The sequence below is a fragment of the Amphiprion ocellaris genome, chromosome 1 (assembly GCF_022539595.1).
Source record: "Amphiprion ocellaris isolate individual 3 ecotype Okinawa chromosome 1, ASM2253959v1, whole genome shotgun sequence".
NCBI classification, from domain to species: Eukaryota; Metazoa; Chordata; class Actinopteri; family Pomacentridae; genus Amphiprion; species Amphiprion ocellaris.
In genome coordinates this window covers 13743384-13756297 of record NC_072766.1, presented here as the reverse complement: position 1 = coordinate 13756297, position 12914 = coordinate 13743384, and the positions used below count along the sequence as shown (strand labels likewise).

At 38.3% G+C, this 12914-nt stretch overlaps 1 long non-coding RNA gene across 1 annotated transcript; it reads right to left on the bottom strand.

Annotated features, from left to right (window-relative positions):
• Positions 1-3679: 3679 nt before the first annotated feature.
• LOC118470796 (uncharacterized) lies at positions 3680-6344 on the bottom strand. Its single transcript, XR_008602432.1, has 3 exons — positions 6308-6344; positions 4302-4379; positions 3680-3922 (listed from the first exon to the last, which is right to left on the bottom strand). It is a non-coding gene; the product is annotated as an uncharacterized LOC118470796 (long non-coding RNA).
• Positions 6345-12914: the final 6570 nt, after the last annotated feature.

Below are 12914 nucleotides of genomic sequence, written 5' to 3'. Positions count from 1 at the left end.
AGCTCAAAGGCTGAAGTCCAACCTCCTGAGAAAAACGGTCGAGACGAGACTCGAGTTAAAAAAAAAACTCGAAAATGACAAAAACTAGATGATAAATGCGCAAAAAAAAAGAAGAATTAGTATCTGAGCGAGTAGCTCAGGGGGATAAGAAGAGCAGACTACAGAGTGGAAGGTCGCAGGTTCAAGACCCGCCACCGGCAGTTTTCTTTCTTTGTCTTTGTCAGGATTTTGATAAAACTTAAGAAGGGTCTGGTCTTGAACCAGCGACCTGCAGCTCCATAGGCAAATCCTTAACTCACTGAGCTACAGATCAGATAAAAAGAAATAATTTCGTCGTCCCTTTGACATCGTAGTTTCTGAAGTGACCACATGGGTGGAGCCAAGGCGGAGTCTGGGTGGAGTCAGGGCGGAGAGTAGGCGGGGAGGTGGGTGGCGGCCTCCCCCCTCTACTCCCCCACCTCCCCCCACCAGCCCACCACACCTTCCCCCGCCCGACGAGTTCTTCGAGTCTCCACGAGTTCTTCGAGTCTCCACAGGTTTTCCCGAGTTTCTGGAGTTTCCACCAGGTCAGAGGCAGAACAAGTTGTCATGAAGAGGTGTTGAAGTCGGCCAGGATGGACTGACTTTTTACAGCGACTAGAAGGAAGACGACTAGAAGAGCAGGTCTTTAACCACTATCCATAAAATCCATGGAGTCGGCGCCAGAGAAATGAAGGGAGGTCAACTTTTATCAACCTCCATCCAGATGTTCAACTTGATATCTTTGACATTTTTAGCACCACAAACCTTTAGTATCACACTTTATTATCATTTATTAGGACTTTAATGGAATCCACCAGCAGATTTAGTTTTTGTTGACAAACTTTATTCTTGTCATCGTGGGACTGCAGTATTTAAAACTGTTCCTTCTATTTGACCTCATGTTTATTAGTTTTAGTGGAGAAAGTTATTTTAGTTGTCCATTAGTCTCTTAAAAACCAAATAATAAATTGGATTAGTCAAGAGGTTTAAATTTCTTACTTTGTCATATTTTAAATATGACAAAAAATATAAAAATAAAGTGTCTTGAGACAATTTGACCTGTAATTGGCGTTATATAAATAAAATTGAATTAAAATTGTATGTATCTTCTAATGTTGGAGTAATTCAGCCATATATGTTGGAAAACACATTTTCTTTGTCCATTAATCTGTTGATTGTTTTCTCCAGTAATTCATTTATTGTTTTGGTTTATAAAATGTCAAACCCAAATATATTAAGTTTACTGTCATAAAAACCAAAAAGATTTACATTCATGATGCAGGAATCAGGCAGTTTTTCACTTTTTATCTTAGTTTAGTCAGAAAGATAGTTGATAATGTGTGAATTGTTGCAGCTTGTGAGCCGTAAAAGGTTTTAATCTTTGGGGCCGAGTGTCAAAACCAACATCAACAAAACACTCAACAAAGATTTGAACATCATTTGCATGACAATGTCAAATTAAAGGACATTTATTTCCAACGTAAATGTGTGATATTCATCCTCTGGAGCTTTCTCTTCACATCGTCTTCCACCTGGACTGGTTTGGTCGGGAGCATGTGCAACAAACATTTGAAAAACTGCACTTTAACATCAATGAATGACACTGAAGTTTAATCTCTACATAAATGAAACTGAGTCTGGATGTGCTGCTCTGTTATTAACTCCTAAGTTTAGGGAAAGTTCAAACAAAAGAGGACAGTTCAGATAAGACGTGAGAATGAGCTTATTTTGAACAAACATCTCAGACTTTCTGAGCTTCAGCAAATCTAGCAAGATATTTTAACAACAAGCAACTCAAGAGATCCAGAAGTTGGAGAGAGTTATCTTTAGCTGAGCCAAAGAACATGTGGGACGCTAACCTAGCAAACATTTCAGACTTTTCTCTGTAAATTCTGAGAAACAATTTCCTATTTAATGACAGAGCTGCACATCTTAACTCAGTCTCATTAAAACAGACTCTAAGTCAGCGTCATCCATCCATATTAAAGTGCAGTTACCTAAAATGTTTGTTGCATGAGCTCCAACAAAACCTGTCCAGGTAGAAGGCCACTTTGACAAACAGGAAGTGGACGATTCCAAGCAGATTTATAGAAGGGGGAACCGGACTGTACTAAGTGTGGTCGAGTATAGAGGGGTGTTTTGTGGGTTTTAAGGCTGATAATGATTATTAGTGAAACATTTAGTGTATATTCATTTGGATATTCATTTTCAGTAAATTAAAGTATTTATAATCTTGGAGTTAAACTTACAAGAACACAAACTTTAACAGAAAACTTTGTCGATACGTTTTTGTTTTGTTTACAGTTGTTAAGTTAAAGGAGTTTTATTCGTGACGTATAACCAATCAAATCACTCCAGAAGACAGAGCGACCACAGGTAGATCAAGGTTCAGAGCCAAAGTAGCGCCTTTTTTAAATTGATTTATTACCGTAAATCGGTAAAAAACAAAATACTGATAATCAGTAAATCAGTCAGCCCACAATTACTACAATTCTACAATGTATGTCTCTTTCCTTTGACTTGTTATTTGTACAATATACAATGTATATGATGGTGTTTTTTCATACCAAAGGCTATACGATGATGTTTTCTAAGAGACATACGATGCTACTCTGTTTGTTCTGGCCCTGGGCCACTGCACTCCTCCTCTGTTGTTTTCTGGATTGTACTCAGCTTCATGCCTTCGTCCATCCAGCCTCCGTTGACTCGTCCCGCCTGCCGTCTCTGGAGCTGAAGCTGGACTGGAACAGACCAAAGTACAGTCCAATCACGATGCCAGCTGCCTCTCAAAAGGCTCCTTCATCTGGCAGGTGGCGGCACTTCTTCTGAGGGGAAGCTGAGCTGGCAGCAGAACTTTGGAGATGTGTTCCAGTGGTTGGTGGATGTGTGGGGAGATAGAGAGGGACCTTTGAATTGTTCAGAAAGGAAAACAGAGAACCCATTGGTAGTTTTAGTTTAGGGTGCTACTGCGGTGTGTTTTTGGGTTTTAAGAGGTGAACAGGAAGAGTGTTTTTTCGTATTGATTATCTTTTACTTTGTTCCTGGTTGGAATGCCCATCAATGTCAACATGAAGTTCACTTTTAGTTCTGTTTATTTATTTTTATTTTACTAACACCCATTTGCTTTTAACCCCTCACATGTTGTGTTGTTGTAAACTTGCTCTTTCAAATAAATACTTGTCTAACCCTCTGGAAACCAGTGTTTGGACTGTTGTTGTGTTGCTCCTCACCTACTGACAGCCAGGACAAAACAATGTTTTGTGGACTAAAGGCTGCATTATGATGTTTTTAGAGTGACATGCTATACTATGACATTTTTTGGGCGACATGCTATACTATGACATTTTGTTGAACGACATGCTATACTATGACATTTTGTTGAACGACATGCTATACTATGACATTTCTACAGCGACATGCTACACTATGACGTTTTTTGAGCCACATGCTACACTATGACGTTTTTTGAGCCACATGCTACACTATGACGTTTTTTGAGCCACATGCTATACTATGACGTTTTTTGGATGACATGCTATACTATGACTTTTTTGAGCCACATGCTATACTATGACATTTTTTTACACAGCACTTATGCAAAAAAAGATTACCTTCAAATGCTCCACTGTCTTTAAGGACAGCTTTTCCAAGTAGATGGAAGAATTCTCGTCTGGGGCCTCCAAGGTCTTCTGCATCCTCATTGGTGTCTTCATCGCTGGCAAAAGTGACATACAGCATGTCTGTGCTGTCAGCGAATCTACGCCTGCTAAACTGTCAGAGGGCAGTCGTCCACACATTCCCTCAGCTCATGTAGATTGGTCTGTAGGCTGTTGTGACCACCCTCTCACTATGTGCCCATACTATTCCTATGATTTCTTCTTTGGTCAAAGTTCTCGCAGACCTTCAAAACAAAAATACTAAATATACATTTTGACAAACCTGATGCTGCTTTTAAAACATTCAACACATCTGAATTATATGCTATATGCCTATATGCTGAAATTCAGTGATGTGGAGGCTTTTGTATCACACAGAATGTAAATATATGCCATCCAAGGAAAAAAAAATCCACATCACTGTTCACATAAACCTACTTTGACCAATGTTGAACTTCAAAATTAATAAAAAAAATTAATTCTATCAAGTGCGTCTTTAATCAATCCTAGGCTTAATTCAATTTGCCAACAGGTATCCTGATTTGCACAAAACATATCAACCTGTTCTCATTTCCAGTGTGTCCTACATTACGTTATTTGGCCACATATGACAGCTTTACTTACCGATCTTAGTGACGTGGTGGTCGCGGCAAAACTTGAAGTACGTGAGGGCCCGGCCAGAGGTATCTGTGGTGTGGAAACCTGAAACAAAGGGCCATATTTAAAATGTCAGATGTGGTGGAAAAGCCCCTGTCCCTAACACAGGGTAGGTAGACTGGTTAAAGACTGGGCAAAAGTAATTATCCAGTTTTAAGTAGTTAATTATTTACGAACCTATAAAACACTGTTTCGGTTAATATCTCTTTCTACATTGTGTCTCAAGTCACTACACTTAAATCACTTCAAATAACTACACTAAATGTTGGCTTATCAATAAATGAATCAATTTCAAGATGACTTAGAAGTGGATCAGGGTTGATTTTACAGATGGAAATAAAGATCTCTCATTAATCACTAAAGGTTTGCGTGTATAAAAACATACATATTACAACATATTAAATATATTTAATACCGACATATTTGAGATCTAACTATATGTAGCTTAACTCCTAGACTTGCGGCCTAAAGTGGAGGAATTTTAGACTTGTAAAGACCAGGTAAACCTTAGCTGGCAATCAAGCTAACGTTAGCTACTTGTAAATTACATTTTAACATATTAATCACAGCCCAGCATGGTCACTGTTGCTACTGGTACCCACTAAGCAGTGATTAAATGAGCTTACGTTTTTCAAACACAGCAACAGGAAATCTTTAATGTGAATCACATAACCTTTGCTTGCATCACACTGACGAAAGGTAACGTTAGCCTGTCGGTCTGGCTAATTAAGTGATTAAATGAGCTTACGTTTTTCAAACACAGCAACAGGAAATCTTTAATGTGAATCACATAACCTTTGCTTGCATCACACTGACGAAAGGTAACGTTAGCCTGTCGGTCTGGCTAATTAAGTATGCCTATATGCTGAAATTCAGTGATGTGGAGGCTTTTGTATCACACAGAATGTAAATATATGCCATCCAAGGAAAAAAAAAATCCACATCACTGTTCACATAAACCTACTTTGACCAATGTTGAACTTCAAAATTAATAAAAAAAATTAATTCTATCAAGTGCGTCTTTAATCAATCCTAGGCTTAATTCAATTTGCCAACAGGTATCCTGATTTGCACAAAACATATCAACCTGTTCTCATTTCCAGTGTGTCCTACATTACGTTATTTGGCCACATATGACAGCTTTACTTACCGATCTTAGTGACGTGGTGGTCGCGGCAAAACTTGAAGTACGTGAGGGCCCGGCCAGAGGTATCTGTGGTGTGGAAACCTGAAACAAAGGGCCATATTTAAAATGTCAGATGTGGTGGAAAAGCCCCTGTCCCTAACACAGGGTAGGTAGACTGGTTAAAGGACTGGGCAAAAGTAATTATCCAGTTTTAAGTAGTTAATTATTTACGAACCTATAAAACACTGTTTCGGTTAATATCTCTTTCTACATTGTGTCTCAAGTCACTACACTTAAATCACTTCAAATAACTACACTAAATGTTGGCTTATCAATAAATGAATCAATTTCAAGATGACTTAGAAGTGGATCAGGGTTGATTTTACAGATGGAAATAAAGATCTCTCATTAATCACTAAAGGTTTGCGTGTATAAAAACATACATATTACAACATATTAAATATATTTAATACCGACATATTTGAGATCTAACTATATGTAGCTTAACTCCTAGACTTGCGGCCTAAAGTGGAGGAATTTTAGACTTGTAAAGACCAGGTAAACCTTAGCTGGCAATCAAGCTAACGTTAGCTACTTGTAAATTACATTTTAACATATTAATCACAGCCCAGCATGGTCACTGTTGCTACTGGTACCCACTAAGCAGTGATTAAATGAGCTTACGTTTTTCAAACACAGCAACAGGAAATCTTTAATGTGAATCACATAACCTTTGCTTGCATCACACTGACGAAAGGTAACGTTAGCCTGTCGGTCTGGCTAATTAAGTTAACAGCAACTCTGTCCAGAATGAGTTAATGAGTTGAAATTCAACCGCTTCACTTACCGTTTGTGGTGTGGACTAAAGTGCAGCCCGTACACCGGCCATAACCACCCTCTCGAGTTGGTCTGATTGGAGCGAGCCCGCCATGTCTGCTTCTTCCCCTCGCATCACCCACTGAGCCGCAGTCGGAGGTGTGGGCGGGGCTTCGTGAGCTGAGGCTACGGCAAGGGGCGTGGAAGACAGGCGTTAACCTGCCTAATTTGCATAATTTCTAAACATTTAGCTTTACACTTGGCGAACGATTTAAGATTTAGATTTAGATTTAACATTTAGATTTATTGAAACATGAGCTATATAAATACATAAATATATATAAATATATATATATATAAAAAATATATATATATATATATATTATAATATTTTTTTTACCTTTGGCGTTTCCTTAAATGACAACAAACAACAAAACGCTGATTTCTGCCCTCAGTGTTAACAATAAAAACAAACCAGCTGCGGTCTCACTCATTTAGATTTAACATTTAGATTTAGATTTACCATTTAGATTTATTGAAACATGATATCTATCTATCTATCTATCTATCTATCTATCTATCTATCTATCTATCTATCTATCTATCTATCTATCTATCTATCTATCTATCTATCTATATATCTATATATATATATATTATAATATTTTTTTTACCTTTGGTGTTTCCTTAAATGACAACAAACCAGCCTCACTTGACTGTAAAACGCTGATTTCTGCTCTCTGTGTTAACAATAAAAACAAACCAGCTGTGGTCTCACTGACCTTGTAGGTACTTTCTGTCAGCTTGCTCACATCATCCCGACCCCAAGACATGACTGCAGGTTGTTTATTCAGCCCAGAAATAGAAAAAAAAGAAAAATTCAAAAAAATAATAATAAAAAACAAAACAAAAAGAGAAATAAAAAATCTGGTGTGTGGTGTTAATCCAGATGCTCCCTCAGTCCCGGTAGTAAATCACAGAGCTGCTGCTGCTCCCTGACTCCGCTCATGTGGCCACAGAGACGCTCAGCAGCACGGAGGACGGGACACCAGGAATGTATTAATGACAAACAGGAGGGAATGTTAGAAGGTTTTTTATATTATCATTAATGATAATATAAAAAATCTTGTAACAGTAGGTTTAGTGAAAAGTCTGAGTTTGTTAACCCTGAAATGAGGGAAACTCAGGGTTTTCTGTTTCACAAGGGGAAGTAGCTCAAACTAGAGACAGAGGGGTAACTCTAGCCTGTTTCAGAAAGAGAGGTAAGTAAAGCTTTTGGTTAGTTACTGTAGTAACGGAGTCTATGAATGTAACCTGGTCGGGACCAGGTTTATCTCAGTAAACCTTGAGTTACTCTCTGTCTCTGGCCTTTTTCAGCCACATGTTATTTGATTTTGTCATTCATTCAGTCAGCAGGTGAGCTTTTGTGAAGTCTAGTTCTGCTGTGTGTCAAAATGTCATGTCCTTTGATTAATGGTGCAGTGGATGAAGGAGCAGCATTACTGCGCAGAGAATTAAATATTTTTTGGGAGATTGTTATCAGACTGTGCATAGATGTTGCATTTCTGGATAGATGTCTTTTAGAGTGGTATTGTTTTACATCACAGTTCATAATCTACATCCACAACCTAATCTGTCCTTACATTTGTGACATTACCAACTGCAGTTATGCTCTGACATCCCAGCAGATATTGTGTGTTGCACTGCGGTTGTTTGCAAATGGAAGTTTTTCATATAATGTCTGAGATGCAGAGTACTTCAGTAAGGCAACTGTGTGCAGGCGAGGCAGGAAAGTGTGCCTGGCCCTGAAAGGGTTTTTAAGTCATGTTTGTGGTTTTCCCTGGACATAAACCTGTCAGAGCCATCAAGGAGGAGTTCCACAGGATTGCAGATGAATGATGTAGAGATCTGTAAAATTAATGTTACATTATATTCTATTAATGACATCATGTTGCAATGTCAGATTGGGATTAGTAATTTTAATTTCTTTTAGGATTTGCCAGTGTGATTGGCTGCATAGATGGCACACACATCCCCATCACAGTTGCCTGACATACTGAAGCTGATTATGTGAGTAGGAAGTGCATTCACAGCATAAATGTGCAGGTAGGCTACAGGTAGATTGACTATGGTTTCAAAATGTTAAAGGCTGCATCATAGTTCAACATTTGTCATTCTCTGCACTGTCAAGATCATATGTGATGCTGCATACATCATTTCTAATGTGGAGGCCAAGTGGTCTGGGTCTGTTCATGATCTGAGTATTTATGATGAGTTTAATGTGAGCAACAGACTGCAACGTGGTCAGCAGCCTAAAGATTTTCACAATATAACTGACTTGTTTATCTTCATTAATATACTGTAATGTATCCACTGTACATTGCAGGAGAGTTTGATGGCCTTCTGCTGGGTGATTGAGGTTACCATGTCAACCCAGAGTGATGATCTTCTACCCTGATTCCCAACAGAACTTTTAGCAGGCTCATTGTAGGATAAGAGTACAGGTGTAGATGATCATCGGTTTGCTGAAAGCCTATTTATCACTTCAGGGTGACCCATGAGGGGGCCTGTGATATTATTGTGGCATGTGTTTTTGTCATTGTATTGCCACAATTAGAAGAGAGCAAGACCTTGGTGTTTAATTGGAAGACCTAGGTGATGACCTTTTTCTTTATTTCATACAAATGAAAGAGGCAGTTTAGTTCATTTGTCAGTAGTTTACATAATTCAACTGTGAATATGCAGTCATCTCTAACTTGTGTTGTAGTAATTCCATCTTTTGATTTGCTCTTGTAATGTGGTGGTCAAAGTATTGAATTTAATTATATGTTTTGTGCATTTTATTTTCAGCAAGTAGTTTGTAAATCTGTGTTAGTGATAACTGAAAATATATAGAGGAAATTAAGGTATGCAGTTGTACATGAATGTCACAGAATGAAGTTGTAGGTTCCTGTAGTAACAACATGGGTCACAAGATCTTGATTAAAGGATAGGGTTTATTGTGCTTGCAGGGGTCTGTTTCACGAAGCAGGTTCAACAAACTCTGAGTTTAATCCTGAACTTTGATCTATTGTGAGATAGATAGAAAACTCTGCGTTTTTGGTTTTACAGTGGCTGATTTGAGTTGGTTAAATCAACTCGGAGTGGTTTCACCCGGAGTTAAGCGGGTGCGCCACAACTCTGAAAAGCCAGTATTAATGGAGCGCCGATTCGACGAGTCACCATAGCAATGGGGAAGCGGGGGACTACATTGTTTGAATTGGAAATCTTAATGCATTTATATAGTGAGTTTGAGCATGTTTTTAGAAAGAAGTGCAACACTGCTGCAGCTGCAAAAGAGAGAGAGATGGTGTGGGAGAACACTGCTGGTTGGGTCAATGCGTAAGTTTAAATCACAATAATATTACAGGAAAACTGTTTGAATAGTAGACTATTAAGTTATTTCATTTAGGTGCAATGCAGTGGGGGAGAAGTGCATGTGGCAGGAGCTTAAGATGAAATATACAAACATTTTTTGAAATAGGTAAGAAGTCGGCATAATGTCATGGAGCTACCTCATTTTGATCATGTTTTACATTGTGAAGTAGCCTAAATATTAGGTGGCTGTTTGACTGTGCAGTGGTTTTATCCCACACACAGCCTAAATGTCTGCATCCATATCATGTTCTGTTAAATAATTAAGCCTATTTAAATTGACAGACTTCTACTTAGCTAACAATATGTATATATATATATATATATATATATATATATATATATATATATATATATATATATATATATATATATATATATATATATATGTATATACATATGTATATATATATATGTATATATGTATATACATGTATATATATGTACACACACACACACACACACACACACACACACACACACACATATATATATATACATGTATATATATGTATATACACACACAGACATAGAGCCTTGATGGCTCTGACAGGTTTATGTCCAGGGAAAATGCGCACTGGGTTAAAGAGAAACAATAAATATGTAATATTAAGTGGGTTCTTTGTGTGTTTTGTTAATGAGAGGTTGCTGTGGTAATGTAATAGTATGTTGAGTTTCTGCAGTCTATAGTGTATTTGTCATAATTGAAATGGCATTTAAAGCTTTACAGCGTGCTTGTAGGTCATCATTAGAATGTTGAGTTAATTGTAGGTTGGTTAACTTCTACATTTAATGTAAGACATGCTACATTTATATATCATTATTGTTGCATGGCAGTTTTAGGAACGTGCTGCATTAGCATGTAAGTTACAAATTTGTAATTTGAATAATAATGTCAACATAAATGTGACATAATTTGTAAGGGCTTGTAGGTAAAGGGGGTTTTGTATTAGTTGGATTTTTTTTTTTAGTAGTGTATAGTAGATGTTATAGGTTGAAGTGTGTTGTTTCATTTATTTTGTGCTCTGTCTGTATTTGTGGTTTCATTGTGTTTGTAAATGTGATGTGTGGAAAAATGTTTTAACAATAATTAGTTCCACATCAATAAATAGTAATGTGATTAAAAGTAGAATGGTTGAGGCATGTAAGTTGGACAGTTAGTTATTGTGTTTATTGAATATTTCTGTTGAGAGTTTGCATTGGAAGTTGTTGAGCAACTGTTCTTTGAACACATGGTTGAGCATTGGCAGTAGTTCAGTGCAAGATGTATGTCTACATAGTTAGTAGTAGATGTCTAGCTATCAGTGCCACAGGCAGATAGTACCGTTACAATAGTAAGTCCCGATAGATAGATAGATAGATAGATAGATAGATAGATAGATAGATAGATAGATAGATAGATAGATAGATAGATAGATAGATAGATAGATAGATAAATAGATAGATAGATAGATAGATAGATAGATAGATAGATAGATAGATAGATAGACGGTGTATAGTTACTTAAAATTCAGTCAAAGGTTCCAGGTGCCCGCCTTCCCAGCCTGCAGAGGAGAACACTCAACAAACACAGTGAAGGTAATGAAATGACCAGAATTTGGCGTCCAGTTTATCCAGCAATACATACTTCTTACCTCTTTGCCACATGCACTTCTCCCCCACAGGATTGCACCTAAATGAAATAACACAACAGGTTACCATCAAACAGTTTTCCCCCGCTACATTATTGTGGTTTCAACTTACACATTGACTTGGGCAGCAATGTTCTCCCAGGCCATCTCCCTCTTGCACCTAAATGAAATAACACAACAGGTTACCATTAAACAGTTTTCCCTGCAATATTATTGTGGTTTCAACTTACACATTGACTCGGGCAGCAATGTTCTCCCACGCCGTTTCCCTCTCGTTTGCAGCTGCAGCGGTGTTGCACTTCTTTCTAAAAACGTGTTCAAACTCGCTATATGAGCGCATTAAGATTTCCAATTCAAACGGTGTCGTCCTCTGCTTACCCGTTGCCATGGTGACTCGTCGAATCGGCGCTCCATTGATACTGGCTTTTCAGAGCTGTGGTGCACATGCTTAACTCCGGGAGAAACCACTCCGAGTTGATTTAACCAACAACAGTTTGTTGAACCTGCTTCGTGAAACGGACCCCAGCAGACAAACTACACCACAACTAACACTAAAAGAAACTACACTACCAAACCTACAAAAACCGCAAAAACTAAATGTTAAGTGGCTGTTTGACTGTGCAGTGGTTCTATCCCACACATAGCCTAAATGTCTGCATCCATATCATGTTCTGTCAAACAATTAAGCCTATTTAAACTAACACAGACTTCTACTCAGCCAATAGAAAGAAAGCAGATGCCTGTAAAAAGGGAGGAGGCCCAGCACCACCACCTGTAACGGAGGCAGAGGAGCTGGTCCTAAGCCAGAATTTGGGAAGGCCAGTGGCTGAGGGAATCCCTGGAGGGAGCTCATCCTCTGAGACCACATCCCAAGACACAAGTGCGCGTGTGTGTGTGTGTGCGTGCGTGTGTGTTCATGCGCCCACTGAACATTTGCCACAAGGAAGCACAGAGCACTGCATTGTTTCTGCGTACGAGCGAGTGTGTGTGCAGCCACAGTGATGGCATGCGTGAAGGGGTGTGCTTTAAAGATAGTGAGTTTAATTAAAGATGAAAGGGCTGATGATTAATTGATGGAAGGTGGACTGTTCCATCAGGCTGAAATGTGTGTGTGTGTGTGTGTGTTGACTCTTCTACTGTAGAAAAACAGAAAAAGTGGAAAAAAGCTACATTTTTTGAGAAAACTAGGACAGCATCTTAAGAGACACATTATATTGTCATTTAAAAACAAATGATAAATATAATTTGATAATTTGATCAGTCCTTTATTGAAGAAAGCTGGTGTGGAGGTTCAGATACACACATCTGGATGACAAAAAAGATATTTAAATGATTTTCTAGTGCAGATCTTTGCCTGTATTTACTCATGCCGTGCTATAGAAGTGAGCAGATCATCCCTGCTGTATTTTTACTGCTCATCTCTCAGCAGGTCTTCCTTTGCCCCCGTCTTCTCAAGGTGGCACCAAGTTCTACGAGTGCCTCTGAGACTCTCCTCTATAAAAAATGGAGCAGCACAAGCTCTTTTGACATCACACTTTCTGCTACCAGGAGATTAGAAAGTGAAGGTGGAGCACTCCGGAGAATACGCTCTCG